General features: G+C 45.7%; 1 long non-coding RNA gene across 2 annotated transcripts in view; it reads left to right on the forward strand.

Moving 5' to 3' along the window:
* LOC146080990 (uncharacterized) overlaps positions 1-10,242 on the forward strand; it is a 97,233-nt gene extending 86,991 nt beyond the window's left edge. The window contains exons 5-6 of one of the 2 annotated variants that reach the window (XR_014475044.1): positions 1,608-1,874; positions 2,873-2,942. This is a non-coding gene — a long non-coding RNA (uncharacterized LOC146080990). Of the gene's footprint in view, positions 1-1,607; positions 1,875-2,872; positions 2,943-7,453 lie in introns of those variants that run through there. The other variant, XR_014475045.1, reaches the window with a different exon arrangement.
* The last annotated feature ends 10,895 nt before the right edge of the window (positions 10,243-21,137 follow it).

Genomic DNA, 21,137 nt, shown 5'->3' on the forward strand with positions numbered 1-21,137 from the left:
ATGGCCCATCTGGCTGCTCTTCCCCCAATGGCTGTTCAGGGTTGATGGGGACATAGGTGGTGCTGGAGTCCATCTGAGCAAATAGGTCCTGCAACTCCTGCTCTTCCTCAGATGCAGATGCAGACATGTGTGCAACCACATTGCATTTGGCAAACACACCTTTATATACTATTTCTGTAATCGGCGTACATCAGCGCCACCCTGCGTTCTGTACGGCCGCGTTCCGTACGGCAGCGTCAACCGTGCGGCGCATAGGCCACGCCCCCTGCTGCGGGCAAAAATTCAAAAAAAAACAGGCAGACTGAGTAAGTCTGATTTAGTAGGTAAATGCAGATTAGTTCACCAATCACCAAATAAAACTGAGGTCACACATGAAATGTATATGTGAATGTACATCTGTACTGTGCACTTCTTTGGTATGTAGTAGAAATGACAATACCCATTCCATATGTAAATCCAGTCAACCACTTAGGCACAAGTAATCAGTGCTAGCATCCAAATCACATGTGAAAGCTCTCCAAATTCAGCCTTGATGCTAGCTACTTTTCATTCCACCTCTCTAGTATGGCCCATTAGAAGGTAAGTGTACACATGGCAGCATGGCCTAATTTTGGGAAAAGTTCTGCCACTATTTGCTATGTTTCTGCTGCATAGCTTTCATTATAAAATAGCTGTTTAGTACCTTGTTGAGTTAGGTGTAAGTGGCTAGTGATGCAGACTATTTCACCTGTTGCTTATACCCATGTTTGGTGATTGTTATAGATTATATATAATGGGTTCCCATCTTATTTTACACTGTCTGTTTAGGATGGTGTGCTAAACTATGCAAAGGAACAGCAAGTGTGGGTGTGCGATGCAATGGGTTAGCCGTCTGTTCGGGCGCATACACGCTGTTAGTGTAAAAATGAACAATAAAGTTAATACCAAATATCACTCTGATCAACCAATGACAGCACATGTTTGCTTGATTTGTGCCATTGCTAAGATGGCGGCATATGGAAGAGCAGCACCCTTTTCAGCTGCGGAGCTCAGGACACTGGTCTCCGTTATGGAGACCAGGCTGGGGCGGGCGGGCCCATTCATAACCAACCGCCAGAAGCGGAATGCGTATGCGGTGGCCCGCCGGCGCATATTCGCCCGCACACAGGTGCGGCGGACCATCGCTCAGCTGGAGCGGCGGTGGTCTGACCTGAGGCGTCGGCAGCCGGATTTGCTCCAGCAAATCAGGGGCAGTATTGCTAGATGTGAGTGTTTCTACATTAAATGTCCATTTGTACCTGATTGCTTAACTGACATTATTTAAGCCACTAAGGTCACCAGCCTGATCATGAGTTAAACATGGCATACACTATATGTGTGCTACTTCCTGTTTGACACCCTGTAATGGTCATACAATATGTTATTGGGGAGGATTAATGCTTGTGATGCTTACAATGAGCCAAATGTCACAGCATACCTGCCATGTTACAGGCTGTGTTTTGTAAAGGCCACTAAGGAGCTGTTTGCCTGTACAATTATCTGTACTTATAACCTTTGCATTTATAGCTTGATAAGGCTTAATACAAATGACCACTAATTGGCAATTTTTTGAATTTTCCCAAACACAGCACGTGATCGAGCAAGACAGGCCCGGGAGGAGGCAGAGGTGTGCCAGGAGGAGCTTGCCCAACCAAGGGCAGAGGAGGTGCTTCCTCAGGAAGGGAGGCCGGAGGAGGTGCCCGAAGAAGTGGAGGAGGAGGAGGGGTGGGCTGTGGAGGCGCTGCCACCAGAGGAGGAGGTCCAAACAGAGGAGGAGGTGCCACCAGTGGAGGCCCCTGAGGATGAGGAAGAGGAGGAGGTTGAGGCCTGTGAGGTCGTCCAGGCAGCCGAAATTGGTATGTATACATAAGGATTAATTTATCCTTTTGTCATCTACTATTTGCTATGTAGCACTGGTGATTCAATTGTTTTTTTCAATACTATAAAGTAATAAAACAAACTGGATAGCAACAGACACACTTTGGGGTTAGAGAGGGTGGCCAAACCATCCCTTTCATCCTGGACACATATTAATGACACAGGTTGTGAGGATGGCTTTCATGTCGATTTTAAGTGCCACTGAACCTGTGTAGTTAATCTGTATCCTGGAAGAAAGGGATGACTTGCTCATGTAAGGGTTACATGTCCCTGCTGCAAGCATACAGTCTGTAGCCTCATATAGGTGAGTAGAGTTTACTGGTGATTGATCTTTGTAAACTAGATTCAGTATGGCAAAAATGGAGTATGGACAGGCGTGGCTTAAACTGGAGTAACAAGTGGTCAGTGCCCCTGGGCCCTCCTGTAGCTAACCACCCCCTGCGGTCTGCATGTATGTTTGGCAACATAATTGTGTGTTGCTTTGGTCTTATTAATGATTCTGAGCATGGGAGTGGGTTAGTGCTGCAGCTTCCCCTAACTGGCATTATGACAATGATTTCTGGAGCAGACCATCAGCAGGCAAGCCATGCTTGATTGCACAAATGTACTGAGCATTCCTGAGAGTTGAGTAACTCCCCTGCCACGCTCCATCATATAACAGACACTGAACTTTTTTTGCAGATTTGGGATTGGTGCAGCGCGTGACATGCTTCTCAGAGCTTAGTCATGGGTGGGTTTGGATTGAGAAGGAGCACTATGACTGTGAGGTGTTCTACAGAGTAAAGGGTAGAGGGGAAAAAACAGACTTTCCATGTAGTATGTATGCATGTATGTATAGCTGTATGTGTCATATATATAGTTATATATGTGTCTATATACACACCTGTCACGGTGCATGTTTAAAATTTAGGCATGACTATGTGAAATGTATGCCTGAATATCATTAATCATTTTTCAATTTTGATTTGGTCCACAGGTGAGCCAGCACAAGCACAAGAGGGTCTCCGTGGGGCCCTCTTACGGATAAGAGGCCACTTGCGGCAGGTGCTTAATGAAATCGACCAGCTAGTTGAGGGGGATTTGTAATGTGTTATTTTTTTTGCAGTTTAAAAAAAAAAAGTTATGTAAATAAAGGTACTTGTTTCCTAGCACGGCCACACCAATTTACATCGGGGTGGTCGTGTCGGAAAAATCGGGTCGATCGCATCGCATGCGATTTGGTTGCATGCGATGCGATCGACGCGACCGACCCGATTTTTGACCCGATTTTTTGATTGAATGAAATGTAAATCGGGTCCCTGGGACCCGATTTTACATTGGATTCAATGTAAAATATTCCCTAGACCCCCAAATTTAACGACGTAAACCCCACCCCACGATAGACGCCAACCCGAAGCGTGGCGAGCGCAGCGAGCCCGCGAGGGGCGGCGGTTCGCGTCCTCCGACCTTTTCATGCCCTACTATCCCCGTCGGCGTGGAGTTGAGAATAGAATAGTGTGACGAGCGCAGCGAGCCACCGAGCCCGAAGCGTGGCGAGCGCAGCGCGCCCCGCGAGGGGACGCGGATACCTTCACAGTTATACGCGTCCCCTTGCGGGCTTCCCAGGTGTCCATGGCGACGCGGACACCTGGGAAGCCCGCAAAGGGACGCGTTTACCTGTGAAGGTATCCGCGTCCCCTCGCGGGGCTCGCTGCGCTCGCCACGCTTCGGGCTCGGTGGCTGGCTGCGCTCGCCACACTATTCTATTCTCAACTACACGCCGACGTGGATAGTAGGGGAATGAAAAGGTCGGAGGACGCGCACTGCCGCCCCTCGCGGGCTCGCTGCGCTCGCCAAGTTTCGGGTTGGCGTCTATCGTGGGGTGACGACGGGGACATCTATAATGTGAAATGGGTCATATTGGCCCATTTCACATTTTTCACATTTTTTTAAAGGTGAGATGGACTTAATCAAGTCCATCTCATCTTGTGCCATTATAATGGCACAAGACCAACGCGATCCTCACGATTTCAATGTTAAAAAATATTTTAACATTGAAGCCTATGGGGAAATCGGGGGCATCGCGTCGGTCGCGTCGGGACCAATGTTAATGGTCCCGACCGACGGGATGCCCCCGATTTTGTACCTTTGCCGGCAAAATGGACCTGATTTCAAAGGAAATCGGGTCCATCGTGTGGATCGTGTACCTTAACTTAAAGGTACACGATCCACAAGATTGTGGCCGTGCTAGGAAACAAGTACCTAAATAAATTGTTAATTACAGTTCGAAGTTGTCTGTGTGTTTATTTAAAATGGGAAAGTATATGTGTAACTTGTTTAAAATCTTTTAAATAAGAAAAATGTAAATAGTGTATATAGATGTATGTTAGGGTCACATGCTGTAAGGGTTAATGTGTGTAATGAATGTACTAGGAATGTGGTTTAGTATAGATTAGGATTTAATTGATTGAAATAGATAACAATCCCTTTTTAATGAGGTTGCCTAATTGCCTAAGTGGGTCATGTGATCGCTGTGTGTACTCAGTAAAAAAGTGTTGTATTGAGCGTAAATACTCCGCATCGGTGCGTACGGCCAGCTTTCCGTCCGTTCTAATGCGGTAAGACCGTGCTTACGTGGTAAGACCGTGCAGAATCTGTGCGTGTCCACCGCACACGCAAGTTTTTTTGGTCGTCCGTACACACGCCCTGTTCTTAAAGAGTGAGTCCGTCCGAATGCGGAGGACCCATGGGCGTTTCTACGGACGATGTCCGCACGCCACCGCACAGCGTTGCGTGCGGACAGCACCGTAGGAATTCGGGAAAGTACGCACCGATCAGAATAAGGGCCATTGAGACCATGAGGTTGAAGGGTTTGTAGCCTAATGGGCCCCACACTCAACACAATTTTCAGGCATTTTCTGATCGATTTTACTAAATCCCTCAGAAAATGCCTGAAAATGCAAATTTATTTTATTAAGTTTATATAGGAAATTACTGTCTATACCGTATAACATTATTATTGTGATGAAGTGCAGTTTTTTACGTCACTTTCTGTGACAGTTGTGACAGATTTGAAATCTCCCATGCTGAATCTCCCATTATGAATCTCTGACACAAATCTCTCTGTATGTGGCTCATTATCTGAGAGAGTGAAATCTCTCATGCTGAATCTTCTGTTATGAATCTTTGGCACAAATCTCTGCCAATGTAGGGCCCTTAAGTATCCAGACTGCCTCCTGGCGGTATAGGTTCCTAAATCTGTCCCCCCCCCCTCTACTGGTGATTTTTATGTGTTCAAGTCCCACTACTCATTGGGCCTTATTCTGGTTTGGTCGGTGCATGTATGGTCCGTTTCACCGTACGTTTCCCGTACACGGACGGTGAGCGTAAGTCCTCCCACAAAACATCCGCATACGGACGGTCACAAACACCGACAATGAGGAGTGGCGTACCCTTGAGCGTGCGCCACCGTATACGGATGGGTCTCCTCTTAGACACCGTTAACTGGGGTACAACAAGGCATATGCCACCCTATACGGACGGGTCTCGTCCGTTTTCACACTGACATCTTCTGTATATCGGAGAATACGCCACAGTGCATGGACGGGTCTCACCTTTTTTTCAATGGAAAACTCAGCGTGTGTCACCGATCGTGAGGGTGAGCATACGTCCGTGCACGGTGGCACATATATGGCACTGCAAATCTTCCCTTTCAACTATAATTAAGACATTTAATTAATTATTCTAATTGTTATTCAATAATTATTTTCTATTAACTCAATTGTCTACCTTAATAAACACCCTAATAAAACAACATTTTAACTCTCATTACATGTATATTTATTATGTTCTAATGTTGCATTTTAATCACTATCTATGTGTCCCCACATTGGTTTTACATTTAAATAAAGTTGTTGGTGTTACAGTGAAAAAGTTGACACATGTCAACTTCTGTGAATTGAGTGTCATGCTTTTTAAAGTATACAAAAACACTTACTGAATGGGTGTAGATGGCTATAAAATAACTACCTTGACATATATAAGCAGGTCTTAGAATGAATCTTACCTAAAATTAAAACAACCTTTACATGTAGAGAAGTGTAGAAAGATATGCTTCCAACGAGTTTGAGGGCTGTGTGTGGCTTGCAGCTAGTGAAATCTTGGTTTTCACTTAATAGTCTGCAGCATTGCTTATTACATTCAGGTGTAGTAATCAGCTTTAATTAACAGACCCAGGCGTCAGCTCTCATACGGTATCTCTAGGGGTGGTCTGGAGCTATCTTTGGCGTCCACCTGTTTTTGGCCCAAAATGCACGGTGCGTTCGCCGATCGAGCAGTTGTAGCACCGTACATTTTTGGTGCACACCCCCGTGTACGCCCATGTTTACGCCCAGTTTTCCTCATTATTCCGGCCGCTCCCATAAAAACGCCCCCATGCCGCCCACAATGACCGTACTCTTGCGGACAGGTTTTTTCGCACGTAGAGACCCGTCCGTGAGCGGTGTGAGGTCGCCACACATGCGCATAGCGAAAGCTACGCATGCGAAGATGAAAAAAAAAACAGATCCGCCCATATACTGTCCCACCGTACCAAGCAGAATAAGGCCCATAATCCCTTGGGGTCACCAGCATGACACTCTGCAAAATGTCTGGGTACGCTGTGCGTAGTTAACTTTTTTACGATGTTCCTCCTACAGTATGTTCTAGTATTCTAGTCTTGAAAGGGTGGGAAGTATGTCCTACACAGTAGGTTTCACAGGGACATATCAATAGGTATATAACATAACTAAAGGTGCAATTGATGAATGATTCCATTTTATACCTTTTCTTTGATAAAGTTGCTGTAACTTCCTGTGTTTTGTTACATACATGCAGAGCCACCAAGAGGGGGGGAGGAGCAGGAACAGTTTACTAGGGCCCAGGCCTGTCAGGGGGGCTCGGGTCTGGACACACACAGTTCTTTTTTTGGTGGCTGGGTACTCTGTGCCTTATTCTAGTTCACTCTTTCTGACAAAATCCTTCTTAGATGGACAAAACCATGTGCACTGCAGGGGGGCAGATGTAAAATGTAATATGTAAGGTGTATGGCATAATGTGTACTGGGCACTGTGGTGTGTGGCATGATGTATAATGTTCATTATGGCATGCATTATAATATGTAATGGGTGTGTGACATGTGTAATAGGAATTACGGTGTAAATTTTGGGTGCGCGTCTTAGGCGCGCACTGTCCCTGTATGCCCTTTGAAAGCATCGTTATAACAACAGGTCCGCAAACCATGCAATAGCTTGGGGGAGGCAGCACCAGCAGAGTGCGGGAAGCTCTGACCATGCGGGCCCATGGAAATTGTTTTACCGGGGCCCAGGATTTCTCTTGGCGGCCCTGCATACATGACTGCATGTAATACATTTGACATGATTACATCATGTCCTTTAGGACGTTAGGGGTCTAGTATCTGAAGGGTCTAGTTTTAAAGGGTCATCTTAAAATTAATAGCAGCGTTATACCCGCGTTATATTATTTATAACTTCCTTGGATATCGATTGTGAATTGACTCCTCTCTATATTCCATCAACAGGTAAACCTACTTCAGATTTCTACTGCAGAACATCGCAGCTGTTTGCACTGATTTAAACGGGGTAAACCTACTTCAGATTTCTACTGCAGAACATCGCAGCTGTTTGCACTGATTTAAACGGGGTAAACCTACTTCAGATTTCTACTGCAGAACATCGCAGCTGTTTGCACTGATTTAAACGGGGTAAACCTACTTCAGATTTCTACTGCAGAACATCGCAGCTGTTTGCACTGATTTAAACGGGGTAAACCTACTTCAGATTTCTACTGCAGAACATCGCAGCTGTTTGCACTGATTTAAACGGGGTAAACCTACTTCAGATTTCTACTGCAGAACATCGCAGCTGTTTGCACTGATTTAAACGGGGTAAACCTACTTCAGATTTCTACTGCAGAACATCGCTTTAAATCTGTAAAAGCTGCTATTGTGGTTTTATCTGTGCTATGTGAAGAACTTAGAAATATTGGGATAGTGCTACTGCTCTTACATTGGTTTGGTCTGATTAGCACCTTTTGCTGGTGGGGGAGGTGTATTGGGAGGGGCAGCTAATTCAGGATGGACATATGTTTGTTTTAGGCTTATATATTGAGTATAGTTTGGGACGTCAGTCCTTTAGGACGTTAGGGGTCTAGTATCTGAAGGGTCTAGTTTTAAAGGGTCATCTTAAAATTAATAGCAGCGTTATACCCGCGTTATATTATTTATAACTTCCTTGGATATCGATTGTGAATTGACTCCTCTCTATATTCCATCAACAGGTAAACCTACTTCAGATTTCTACTGCAGAACATCGCAGCTGTTTGCACTGATTTAAACGGGGTAAACCTACTTCAGATTTCTACTGCAGAACATCGCAGCTGTTTGCACTGATTTAAACGGGGTAAACCTACTTCAGATTTCTACTGCAGAACATCGCAGCTGTTTGCACTGATTTAAACGGGGTAAACCTACTTCAGATTTCTACTGCAGAACATCGCAGCTGTTTGCACTGATTTAAACGGGGTAAACCTACTTCAGATTTCTACTGCAGAACATCGCAGCTGTTTGCACTGATTTAAACGGGGTAAACCTACTTCAGATTTCTACTGCAGAACATCGCAGCTGTTTGCACTGATTTAAACGGGGTAAACCTACTTCAGATTTCTACTGCAGAACATCGCTTTAAATCTGTAAAAGCTGCTATTGTGGTTTTATCTGTGCTATGTGAAGAACTTAGAAATATTGGGATAGTGCTACTGCTCTTACATTGGTTTGGTCTGATTAGCACCTTTTGCTGGTGGGGGAGGTGTATTGGGAGGGGCAGCTAATTCAGGATGGACATATGTTTGTTTTAGGCTTATATATTGAGTATAGTTTGGGACGTCAGTCCTTTAGGACGTTAGGGGTCTAGTATCTGAAGGGTCTAGTTTTAAAGGGTCATCTTAAAATTAATAGCAGCGTTATACCCGCGTTAACCCGAAGGAAACCAGAAGGCAAAGAACAAACCATCATTACTGCTGAAGGACTGCATTATACCCAAAAAATTCAGGAATATCATGTGGCCTCAACTCCCCTTTGCCATGAGTGGACCAGGCCCACCACCCCTACGGCTGAGAACACCTGGACTACCACCAGCCCTACCCCTCATGGTGAGCATGGAGCTGTGAGGGGAAGCAGCAGGGTCAGCCTATGCACCAACACTTCACCCATCAATCCCTTGTAAAAGTGTCAGTCCCCTGCAAATGTGTGTTCATGTCTTTTCTCTCCCCCCCCCCCTCCTCTCCTGCAGCACACATCAACCCCACCATGTGCTTTTTCCTGTAATGTGTACCTCCGCAGATTGCACACCCTGCCAGCGCTGGCCTATGCAGTGCACCAAGCTGGTTGCCTCAGAGGGTATCTCCGCGGACAGGATGTGGATCACGTGGATGTTTCTGTGCAGGGTTTATCATACTACTACAGAAGTATTTGCTTTCCAATATATGCATTGGGTCCTTGTATGGCTCGCCCCTTACAGTGTAACCTTCGTAGTGCGCCCTTCATGGCTGCCTCATCTGGTGCACTTGTGAATGGGATGAAAAATACATGGACCTGAGTATACATTGAAATCATCCATTTTGGGTAGTTTCTTTTAGGGGTAATCTATTTCACCCTGGGTAATTCTACGCAGAGCACCTAAAATGGCTGCCGCACTTGGTACCTTGTCAGGGTGGAGTACACAACCCATGGAAGTTATTATCCAAAATACTGCACCACTCCTGCATTATGCTTACTGTGTGCTCAGGGGCTTTTGTCTGTGACATGTCTGTTACTGTACCTCCAACATCCTCTGTATTATGTGCATTGTTTTTTTTTAATGTCTGTAAGCGCCTTGAGTCCTGCTGGAGAAAGTGCGCTATATAAATTTTACTTACTTACTTACTTACTATAAAATCCAAGTACCTAAAGGGCCTACCAAGGTTCTTTGTTCTTTAGTCAGTTTTGATCTTTCTGTCCCTTTAAAGAAACTGGGGGCCAAAACATTTTTAAGATTTTGCGATTTTCTGAATTCATCAATTTAGTACCTCTGTTTGTTCTTTGAACTTAATATCTGATGTACAATTTCGCCGAATCCTGTGTATTTGACTTTTCGGGACATTTTTTAACCAGCTTTTTTTATGGTTACTGGAGTAGGGGATGAAGTTACAAACGTCAACCGATTTCTTATAACCCATCACTGTAGTGACTCCCTCCACTACCTCCACCGTAACGTCAAGAAAATTAATTTGTGAGGGATGGTGCGTGACAAATCCAAAGAAGTAGTGACACCTACTGGCGAAAAGTTATATTACATGTAACAAACTTACACAATGGTATTTGCTGAAAGGTGGGGATGATGTAACATGTTCAGCAAATACCATTTTGTAAGTTTGTTACATGTAATATAACTTTTCGCCAGTGGGTGTCACTACTTCTTTGGATTAGGGAGTTTACATGCTTGTTGCCAAGGGGGAGTTAAATGCTCATTGCCCAGGGGGAGGTAAATGCTCTTTGCCCAGGGGGAGGCAAATGCTCATTGCCCAGGGGGAGTTAAATGTTTTTATTGTGGGGAGGAGCAGCACTGCGGAGGAGCAGAGTCTCTGACAGCATTAGAGACCCTGCACCCCAAAGGAGAAAGTCACTAGAGTTCCTCCTGCACCTCTAGTGTCTATGAGTGTGACAGACACTAGAGATGCCGGAGTACCATTTAGCATGTCTTCTCTGTCAGAGACACTGAGCCTCCGCAGCGCCGCTCCCCACAGCTCGTTAACACATTCACGTGTTGATGTGATAATACTGCATTATTCTGCCCAGCAATAATATATATATATATATATATATATATATTTATTTAAATATATACACATACATATACACTTTATTTACATACAAACTTTAGGCAGTGGGCAGCAGTGGCAGTGTCAAGTACTTTTGGCAGGTTACCTGTTTTCTTCACAACCTGCTATTCATGGGTGTTTGAAAAGGGGGTGGGGCTAATTTTCGGGGCAGGGCTTAATCTCAGGCCACGGCAGTGGGTTTAAAACCATTTAAAACATTTTTTGTCTGTCAGGGGGGGTTTCTGGTTACCCAGAAACCCCCCTGTGTGTGCCACTGCTAGTACCACCGCCTGGGGGAAGTGCTGGATTACCGTAGGTGGGTGTGATGGGTCAGCGGAGAAGGCAGAGAAAGGAGAGATAAGCATACTAATACTAGAAATATCATATGTACTGTACTTTGTTAATATCAAAATAAAATATCTCTTACGTGACATATCATACAGTAAAAGATAAACCCATCCTTTTACTGTGGATTATTTATGTGAAATAGGTACGCACTTTGTCACTCTGCAAATACATAAACTCACCTATCCTCAGATAATCCGATCAGTAGACACTTTGTATATTAGGGAGTCAAGGTTCATAATTTTTAAACAGAACTTTCTAGAATACCAACCACTGGATTGAATGTCTCAATGACGTTTGAAGCAAATTATCAGCTAAGCTCCTGAATACACATTATTGTATTCCGAAAGGAATAGGAGACTGCGCTGTTTTAATGAAATAACCTCTACCTTGCCATGGATGATTTCAGATGATCAGAAACAATGGAGACTGTTTGTATTTAAAAGCAAATAATTAGCAATTTATTATATAAACATTAAATATAGACAATACATCTAAATAGGCGGCTGTCACACCAGGGGTCTGAGTCGACGAGACTGAGACCTCTGGTGGGGACCTGGACCGGTACCTGAACCGGGGAGGTTGGAGAGGACCCTTACGCATAGAATGCGTGACAGTGCACCCGAAGCCAATAAACAGTCAGTGATAAAATACAACCGAGTTTTATTTAGCAGATGGTTGTAAATGGACAGGCAGTAAAGTATGCAGGAGATAATACAGTCTATGCAGATAGCTATACTTTACAGCTGGATGATGATGGTATGGTTTCGATGATGGAACATCGGATCCGGAATATCGGATATGGAGTGGAGACTGTGGGTCCGGAATGATGGACGGAAACTGGAAACAGGAGATCCGGAATATCGGACTTTATGGATGATGACGGAACATCGATGGTGAGCGATGATGGAACATCAGAAGGACCAGAGTCCCGGAGCTAGGCTTGAGTGCTGGGCTGTAGAAGCAGGATCACAGGAGATGGAATAACCTGGACTTCACAGGAGATGGAATGCCTGGAACACACTGCAGCACAGAGGAGACAACACCAGCAGGAATACACTTGCACGGAGACAGCTGACCATACACTGGAGACAACTGAAGCACTAGCAATGGTTCTGAGAGCTCCCTGCATACTTATACCCACTGGGTGGCCAGGATTGGCCGGGCAGGTATGACAGGGAGATCAGAACCATCAGGATTGGACAGAGCAAACATGTGACTGTGAAAAACATGGCAGCCCCCATGTCTGCTATGGCGGGAAAGTGTGTTTGTGCACGCCATGCTTGTGGCTGGGAGCAATGGCGGCGGACAGACGGATTGCCGTGCACTGGGTACTGTCACTGGGAGACAGGAGAGGGGTGCGCCGCGCAGCCGCGGACTCAGCAGCGCTGAGAGGACTGGAGGATGGCAGCAATGATGGCGCACGGCAGACAGGACGCCGGCAGGGATGACACTTGAACCGCAAGCTGAACCTGCGGAGGCACTTAGCCGGTAAGAAAGTCTGTCTGACAGCTCGGATCGTGACAGCACCCCCCCCTTTAAGGGTGGCCCCAGGACACCTTTTAGGCTTGCGGGGAAACTTGGAGTGGAACGCCCGGATGAGTCTGGGAGCATGGACATCGATGGCATTGGTCCATGATCGTTCTTCGGGGCCGTAGCCCTTCCAATCGATCAAATACTGCAGACGACCATATCGGATGCGAGAGTCCAAGATTTTACTGACCTCATATTCTGTTCCACGCTGGGTGCAAACCTTAGGAGCCTTGGGGAGCTTGGAATGAAAGCGATTCAGAACCAGCGGCTTGAGCATCAGAGGTGGTAGAGGCTAAGACAGTAGAACAATTTAAACATGCTTGGGATAGGCATATGAATATCCTTACAAAGAAATAAGGATTAAAAAGGGTTGAGTTTACCTGAAGGGTAAAAAAGGGGCAGACTAGATGGGCCAAATGGTTCTTATCTGCCGTCAAATTCTATGTTTCTATGTTTCTATGTTTCTATGAGCAGCGAAATATGGAATGTAGCTGGCACTTTCAAATAAGGCGGCAACTTGAGCTTGTAAGCCACAGGATTGACGACTCGCTCAACTGGAAATGGACCAATATATCGGGGAGCGAACTTCATAGATGGCACTCTCAATCGAAGATTCTTAGTTGACAACCAGACACGATCTCCTGGACGGAGGGCTGGCACAGCTCTGCGTTTCCTGTCGGCAAATTTTTTGTACCTGCTTGAAGCTTTCAGGAGTGAAGAACGAATGAGCTTCCAGGATTTGATGAATTGCTGGATGGTCGTGTAGACTGCTGGAACAGAGGACACAGGTTGCAGAGTGAAGTCAGGAACTCGAGGATGGAACCCATAGTTGGCAAGAAATGGAGTGACATTTGATGAAGAATGATATTGGTTGTTATGGCAGAATTCTGCCCACGGAAGAAGTTGAGCCCAGTCATCTTGGGAGGAAGAGACATATGTGCGGAGAAATGCTTCAAGATCCTGATTCACCCTCTCCGTTTGGCCATTTGTTTGAGGGTGATAGGCTGTGGAGAACTTTAACTTGATTTGAAGCAGGGAGCACAGGCTTCGCCAGAATTTGGCCACGAATTGGACCCCTCTATAGGAGATGATTTCAAGAGGCAGTCCATGAAGCTTGAATATCTCTTTAATGAAGAGCTTGGACAGCTTGGAAGCTGACGGAAGACCGGTGAGGGGAACGAAGTGAGCCATCTTGGTGAACCGGTCAACAATCACCCAGATGGTTGTGAACTTGTCAGACTCTGGAAGATCAGTTACAAAGTCCATAGAAATATGCGTCCAAGGACGATGTGGCACTGACAGTGGCATCAATTGCCCAGGAGGAGACTGGCGACTGGTCTTGTGCTGGGCACATTTAGCGCAAGAGGAGACAAAGTCCTGTACATCCTGTTTGAGGGACGGCCACCAATAGGACCTGGTGATAAACTCGTAAGTTTTCTGAATGCCTGCATGGCCAGCAAATTTTGAAGAATGCGCCCAACAAAGCAGCTTCTTCCTTAGGGCTGGCTTTACATATCTTTTCCCTGTAGGGGGCGTGAGATTTGAAACTCCCGTTGCGGAGAAGGCCACTGGATCAATAATAAAATGTCGACTTGTGGACTTTGACTCACTATCTTGCTCCCATGAGCGGGAAAGGGCATCAGCTTTCCGATTTTGTGTCCCTGGACAGAATGACAGCTTGAAACGGAACCTGGAAAAGAAAAGTGTCCATCTGGCTTGACGGGGGTTTAAACAATGAGCAGATTTGAGATACAGAAGATTCTTGTGGTCTGTGATTATTGTGATCTCATGGACAGCGCCCTCTAGAAGATATCTCCATTCTTCTAATGCCAATTTGATGGCAAGGAGCTCTTGATCGCCGATGGCATAGTTACGCTCTGCAGGCAGGAACTTACGAGAGTAAAACCCACAGGGATGAAGACGTCCATCGGGCGCTTTCTGCGAGAGAACTGCCCCAACACCCACGGATGAGGCGTCGACCTCGAAAATAAAGGGCAAGGTGGTGTCAGGCTGTCTTAACACAGGAGCTGAAGTGAACCTCTGCTTCAACAGATGGAAGGCTTCGATGGCTTCTGCCGGCCACTTCGCTGGATTAGACCCTTTTTTTGTTAGGGCAGTGATAGGTGCCACAATAGAAGAGAAGTTGCGGATGAATTTTCTGTAATAATTGGCGAAACCCAGGAAACGTTGAATACCTTTCAGCGAAGAGGGAATTGGCCAATCTTGGATAGCCTGCAGTTTTCCTGGGTCCATTTGTAGACCAGAACCAGAGACAATGGGGGAAATTTACTAAAGGAAATTTGTAAAAAATAGGTGTATTTGTATTCAGAAATTCACTTATTTTTGACATTTACTATCCTGAAAATACGGCAATTCGTATTCGTATTGATAGCACATCATTACGAATACGAATTGCCGTATTTTCGGCATAGTAAATGTCAAAAATAAGTGTATTTTTGGATACAAATACACCTATTTTTTTACAAATTTCCTTTAGTAAATTTCCCCCAATGTACCCTAGGAAGGGTATAGACTTCACCTCGAAGACACACTTCTCCAGTTTGCAGTAGAGATGATTAGCTCGCAGCCGGGACAGAACCTCTTTGACCCAATAACGATGTTCTTTGATGTTATTGGCGTAGATTAAAATGTCATCGAGATATACGACTACATGTCGATACAGAATGTCCCGAAAAATCTCATTGACATAGTGCTGGAACACGGCTGGGGCATTGCTGAGCCCGAAGGGCATGACGAGGTACTCATAGTGGCCGTCTCTGGTGTTAAACGCCGTCTTCCACTCGTCGCCCTCTCGTATGCGGATGAGATTATATGCGCCCCTCAGGTCGAGTTTCGTGAAGATGGTTGCACCGCTGACACGGTCAAACAGCTCGGTAATGAGGGGCAACGGATATCTGTTCTTTACTGTGATGTCATTGAGGCCACGATAATCAATGCAGGGACGTAGGCCTCCATCCTTCTTCTTTACGAAGAAGAATCCTGCGCCAGCAGGAGAAGTCGAAGGACGGATGAATCCCTTTGCCAGATATTCCTTGATGTAATCGGTCATGGCCTGAGTCTCTGGAAGAGAGAGGGGATAGGTTCTACCTCTCGGTGGTTCTTTGCCTGGGATAAGGTCGATAGGGCAATCCCACGGTCTGTGAGGAGGTAGAATATCAGCGCCAGACTTGCTGAATACATCTGAGTACTCTTGGTAGGGAAGAGGCGGAAGGTCTGCTGCATCGGCTGAAGAATGACGAGCTGGGAGTACCTTTTGGAGACAGGTACCGGAGCAGGAAGGATCCCAGGAAAGGATTTCGGATGTCTTCCAATCAAGGCGAGGATTGTGAAGACGGAGCCGGGGTAAACCCAGAACCAGAGCATGAGTGGCTCGGGGTAATACCAGGAAGGACAAGAGTTCAATGTGCAGGACTCCCACTTTCACTGTAAGTGGCAAAGTTCTGCGGGAGACTGTCGCATCAGGAATCCTACTGCCATCCACAGCAGTAAGGAAGACAGTCTTGGAAAGACTTTCAGTGGGCAACCCCCACTTGCGAACCAGTTCAGCAGTGACGAAGTTGCCAGCGGCACCGGAATCAAGAAGTGCGGAGACAGTCTTGAAATGCTGACCAACTTGCAAAGAAACTGGAAGTACACAATCGGTTGCTGATGGAGAGGACTTAATTACTCCTAGCCTACCCTCTCCTTGACGGGCTAGGAGGAGGAGTTTTCCTGACGCTTTGGGCATGCAGAAATTTGATGTGCAGGATCGGCACAATACAGACAGAGCTGTGCCAATCGACGACTTCGACGTTCTCCTGGAGACAAACGGAAGCGATTTATCTCCATTGGTTCTTCTTTGGAATGAGCCACTGGAGCAGCAGGTAAAGAAGGCGGAGGAGTTGGCACTTTAACTGGAGTGCTCTTGTGACGTTCTACAGCCCTTTCTCGGAAGCGTAGGTCTACTTTGATGCATAACGATATAAGGTCACTTAGACCTGAGGGTAAGTCTCTGGTAGCGAGTTCATCCTTAATACGGTCGGATAGACCATGCCAGAAAGCTGCGTATAAGGCCCCATCACACCAGGAGAGTTTAGACGCCAGAATCTGGAATTGGACCAGATATTGCCCGACGGAGCGGGAACCCTGTCTGAGACGGAGGAGTTCAGTGGAGGCAGATGCTGATCGCCCAGGCTCATCGAAGATGCGCCGGAATGTTGACACAAAGTCTTTGTAGTTAGACAAGATGGCATCAGATTTTTCCCATAAAGGGGACGCCCATTCTAACGCTGCTCCACAGAGGAGGGAGATGATGTAGGCGATCTTGACCCTTTCAGTAGGGTAGTTACTGGGTTGCAGCTCAAAATGAATCTCACACTGATTGAGAAAACCTCGGCAGGTCTTGGGGTTCCCATCATACTTAGTGGGGACAGACAGATGAAGGCGAGGTGCAGCAGCCATTACAGGAGGATGAACTGGACTTGGAAGTTCACTGACAGGCTCAGGGCCACTGAGAGTGGTCTGTAGTTTATCCAGCCGGGAAGACAGATCTTGGAGACAATGAATCACTTGGCTCTGCGCAGCCTCTTGCTGATCCAAGCGAACAGCCAGTTGCTGTACAGGGCTGGATGGTGATGCTTGGCTTGCGGCTGGATCCATTTGGCTAGTGCTTACTGTCACACCAGGGGTCTGAGTCGACGAGACTGAGACCTCTGGTGTGGACCTGGACCGGTACCTGAACCGGGGAGGTTGGAGAGGACCCTTACGCATAGAATGCATGACAGTGCACCCGAAGCCAATAAACAGTGATAAAATACCACCGAGTTTTATTTAGCAGATGGTTGTAAATGGACAGGCAGTAAAGTATGCAGGAGATAATACAGTCTATGCAGATAGCTATACTTTACAGCTGGATGATGATGGTATGGTATCGATGATGGAACATCGGATCCGGAATATCGGATATGGAGTGGAGACTGTGGGTCCGGAATGACGGACGGAAACTGGAAACAGGAGATCCGGAATATCGGACTTTATGGATGATGACGGAACATCGATGGTGAGCGATGATGGAACATCGGAAGGACCAGAGTCCCGGAGCTAGGCTTGAGTGCTGAGCTGTAGAAGCAGGATCACAGGAGATGGAATAACCTGGACTTCACAGGAGATGGAATGCCTGGAACACACTGCAGCACAGAGGAGACAACACCAGCAGGAATACACTTGCATGGAGACAAGGACAGCTGACCATACACTGGAGACAACTGAAGCACTAGCAATGGTTCTGAGAGCTCCCTGCATACTTATACCCACTGGGTGGCCAGGATTGGCCGGGCAGGTATGACAGGGAGATCAGAACCATCAGGATTGGACAGAGCAAACATGTGACTGGGAAAAACATGGCAGCCCCCATGTCTGCTATGGCGGGAAAGTGTGTTTGTGCACGCCATGCTTGTGGCTGGGAGCGGACAGACGGATTGCCGTGCACTGGGTACTGTCACTGGGAGACAGGAGAGCGGTGCGCCGCGCAGCCGCGGACTCAGCAGCGCTGAGAGGACTGGAGGATGGCAGCAATGATGGCGCACGGCAGACTGGACACTGGCAGGGATGACACTTGAACCGCAAGCTGAACCTGCGGAGGCACTTAGCCGGTAAGAAAGTCTGTCTGACAGCTCGGATCGTGACAGCGGCCATCTAGAGCAATATATGTACTAGTACATTATATCAATATGTGTACACAAAAAATACATTAGAAAAAATACATAAAAAATATATATAACAAAAATATTATAAACACTTTGAATAATGGATAATGAAAATGAACCAGGTGACTTCCAGCAGATATTTGTATACTCCGTATTGGATATTTTATAATTTCAGGAGAGCAGGTTTTAGCCCGTTAATTGCAGATGGGAGTCAAATGGCCACAGATAACAGAGGAATAATTCCCTCACCAAAGGAAAGTCACTGTTTTATGTGGGTTTGTATGTAATTGCGTGCATTTAGCATGTGTATCTCACCCTTGGCGATCCGATTGTGGTAATGTGAGGAGTGTCCCGCTGGGAGGAGAGGGGTAGTGGCAGCGTGTTGGTCCGTGCGGTGGAAGCGGCGAGCGGGTCTCCCACACCCGCTGCTGCTGGCTGCTGGACAGGCGCTGACGGCGACGTGCCGTATCTCTACCTCCCGCCGTTCTCCGAATTGATGTGGCTTGTGCTGCGGCTTTAGGTCAGCGTGAAAAAGCTCGAAGTGGCGTGGGTGTCACGGCCTGAGTGGGTTGTATCCACAGAAGATGTAGGGTGACTCAGGCTATGTCGACACTTCCAAACAGGTAACTGATTCCAAATTCTAACGCGTTTCGCCCGACTGGGGGGCTTTTTCAAAGAAGCTCCTGAATACACACCTATGCAATTATTGGATTGCATACGTTCTTCATTACCATCTACATATCTGGGGATTGCAGTATTACAGTTTGTGATCTTCTGGAGCGGGCCAGGTATTTATTGCCCTGTGTAAGGGGAGGAGTTACATAGTTACATAGTAGGTAAGGCTGAAAAAAGACTTGCGTCCATCTAGTTCAACCTGGTATAGATATCCATTGCTGATTTGGTAGGTTCTGGTATTTTACAGACAAATTATATTTCTTATTTGTACCCATGGATGTTTTTCTCCAGTAAATGTTTGTCCAACTTTGCCTTGAACGCATTTAATGAGCCAGCCGTTACCACCTCTCTGGGAAGAGAGTTCCAGAGTTTGACTGTTCTGACCGTAAAGAAATTCTTTCTACTAGCTGAATGAAATCTTTTTTCTTCTAATCTATACTCATGCCCTCGCGTCCTAGATTCCTTTCTAGTAGAAAATAGGGTGTGTGACAGTTCCTTATATTGGCCCTTGATATACTTGTACATGTTGAGCATGTCCCCCCTTAAATGTCTCTTTTCTAATGTAAATAGTCCCAAATTGCTTAATCTCTCCCCGTAGCTTAAATTCTCCATTCCCCTAATAAGCTTTGTTGCTCGCCTTTGGACTTTTTCTAATTCTATGATGTCCTTTTTATAGTGTGGGGCCCAGAACTGTACTCCGTACTCTAGGTGAGGTCTCACCAATGCTTTATACAGTGGCATAATTACCCTTGAGTCCCTAGTTTCCATTCCCCTCTTAATAATGTTGGCCTTTTTTGTAGCTACATTACAATGGGCACTACATCCTAGATTGCTGTCTATTTGGACTCCTAGATCCTTTTCAAGTATGGAATTACCCAGTTCCTCTTCGCTAAGGTTGTAACTTGCACACTGGTTGTGTCTCCCAAGGTGCATAACCTTACATTTATCTACATTGAACCTCATCTTCCATTTTTTTGCCCACTCATCTAGAATTGCAAGATCATTTTGAAGCATGGTGACATCTTCTGGTGATTTGATGACTTTGCTAAGTTTTGTATCGTCCGCAAAGATGGATACATTGCTGAGTAACCCTATCCCAATATCGTTAATACAAATGTTAAACAAAATGGGCCCCAAAACCGAACCCTGGGGCACTCCACTTAGTACCGGTATCATATCTGATACGGCACCATTCACAACCACTCTTTGTTCTCTATTACATAGCCAATTCCCTACCCATCTGCAGATATTTTCACCCAATCCTAGGTTCTCCATTTTATTAATCAATCTCTTGTGTGGGACAGTATCAAATGCTTTAGCGAAATCTAGGAAAATCACATCTACAGCATTTCCATTATCGAGGTTTTTGCTTTGGGTTGGTTTTGCTTTCAGTGGCTATGCACTCTTCATATAATATTTTAGCTGCTTTGATTACCCCTTTACAAGTTTTGTTTGATTCTTTGTATTTTGCGAACGCCTCCTCATTCAAGTTATTTTTATAGAATTTAAAGGCTCTGGTTTTATTGTTGATAGGAGTGCCGGATCAGTTGTCTCAGTCATATATGTATATATATATATATATCTATTTGGTGGTAAAACTTCTGCGCCTTCAGTGTTGACAAGGAATAAAACTGTGACAATCCTTAATAAATTTTCTATGTGCGTACCACAACAAATAAGCAAATTCACGTGTAGTGGTGTCTTTCACTCCCAGATATTCATCCCTTTCTCCTTCCAGAATCCGCTGGAGGCGTGGATATGTTCATGCGTTTGTATAAAAGGATGATATCAGGGTTTCAGTGAAAGAATATATATAAATCTGCGCAAAAAAGTGCTGTTTTTCTCTAAAGTGCTTAGCGCATGAGAAAATACTTAAAAGGGTGAACAACGCCACCTTGTGGCTGTTATTGTTATCACACGTGTAATCACCCTGTGATAAAAAAGTTTTTAAAAAGAGATGGACTCACACTGGGGTTAGCTCTGTCCAGGTGTAGTTCCCATCAGGCTTGGTATAAAGGCCCTTAAAACCAAAGAACTCCCAACAAAGGGGAAAGCTGATAGCGTAATATTGTTTTTATAAAACACATTTAT

This window comes from Crinia signifera, chromosome 5 (assembly GCF_055691185.1).
Source record: "Crinia signifera chromosome 5, ASM5569118v1, whole genome shotgun sequence".
Taxonomy (NCBI): Eukaryota; Metazoa; Chordata; class Amphibia; order Anura; family Myobatrachidae; genus Crinia; species Crinia signifera.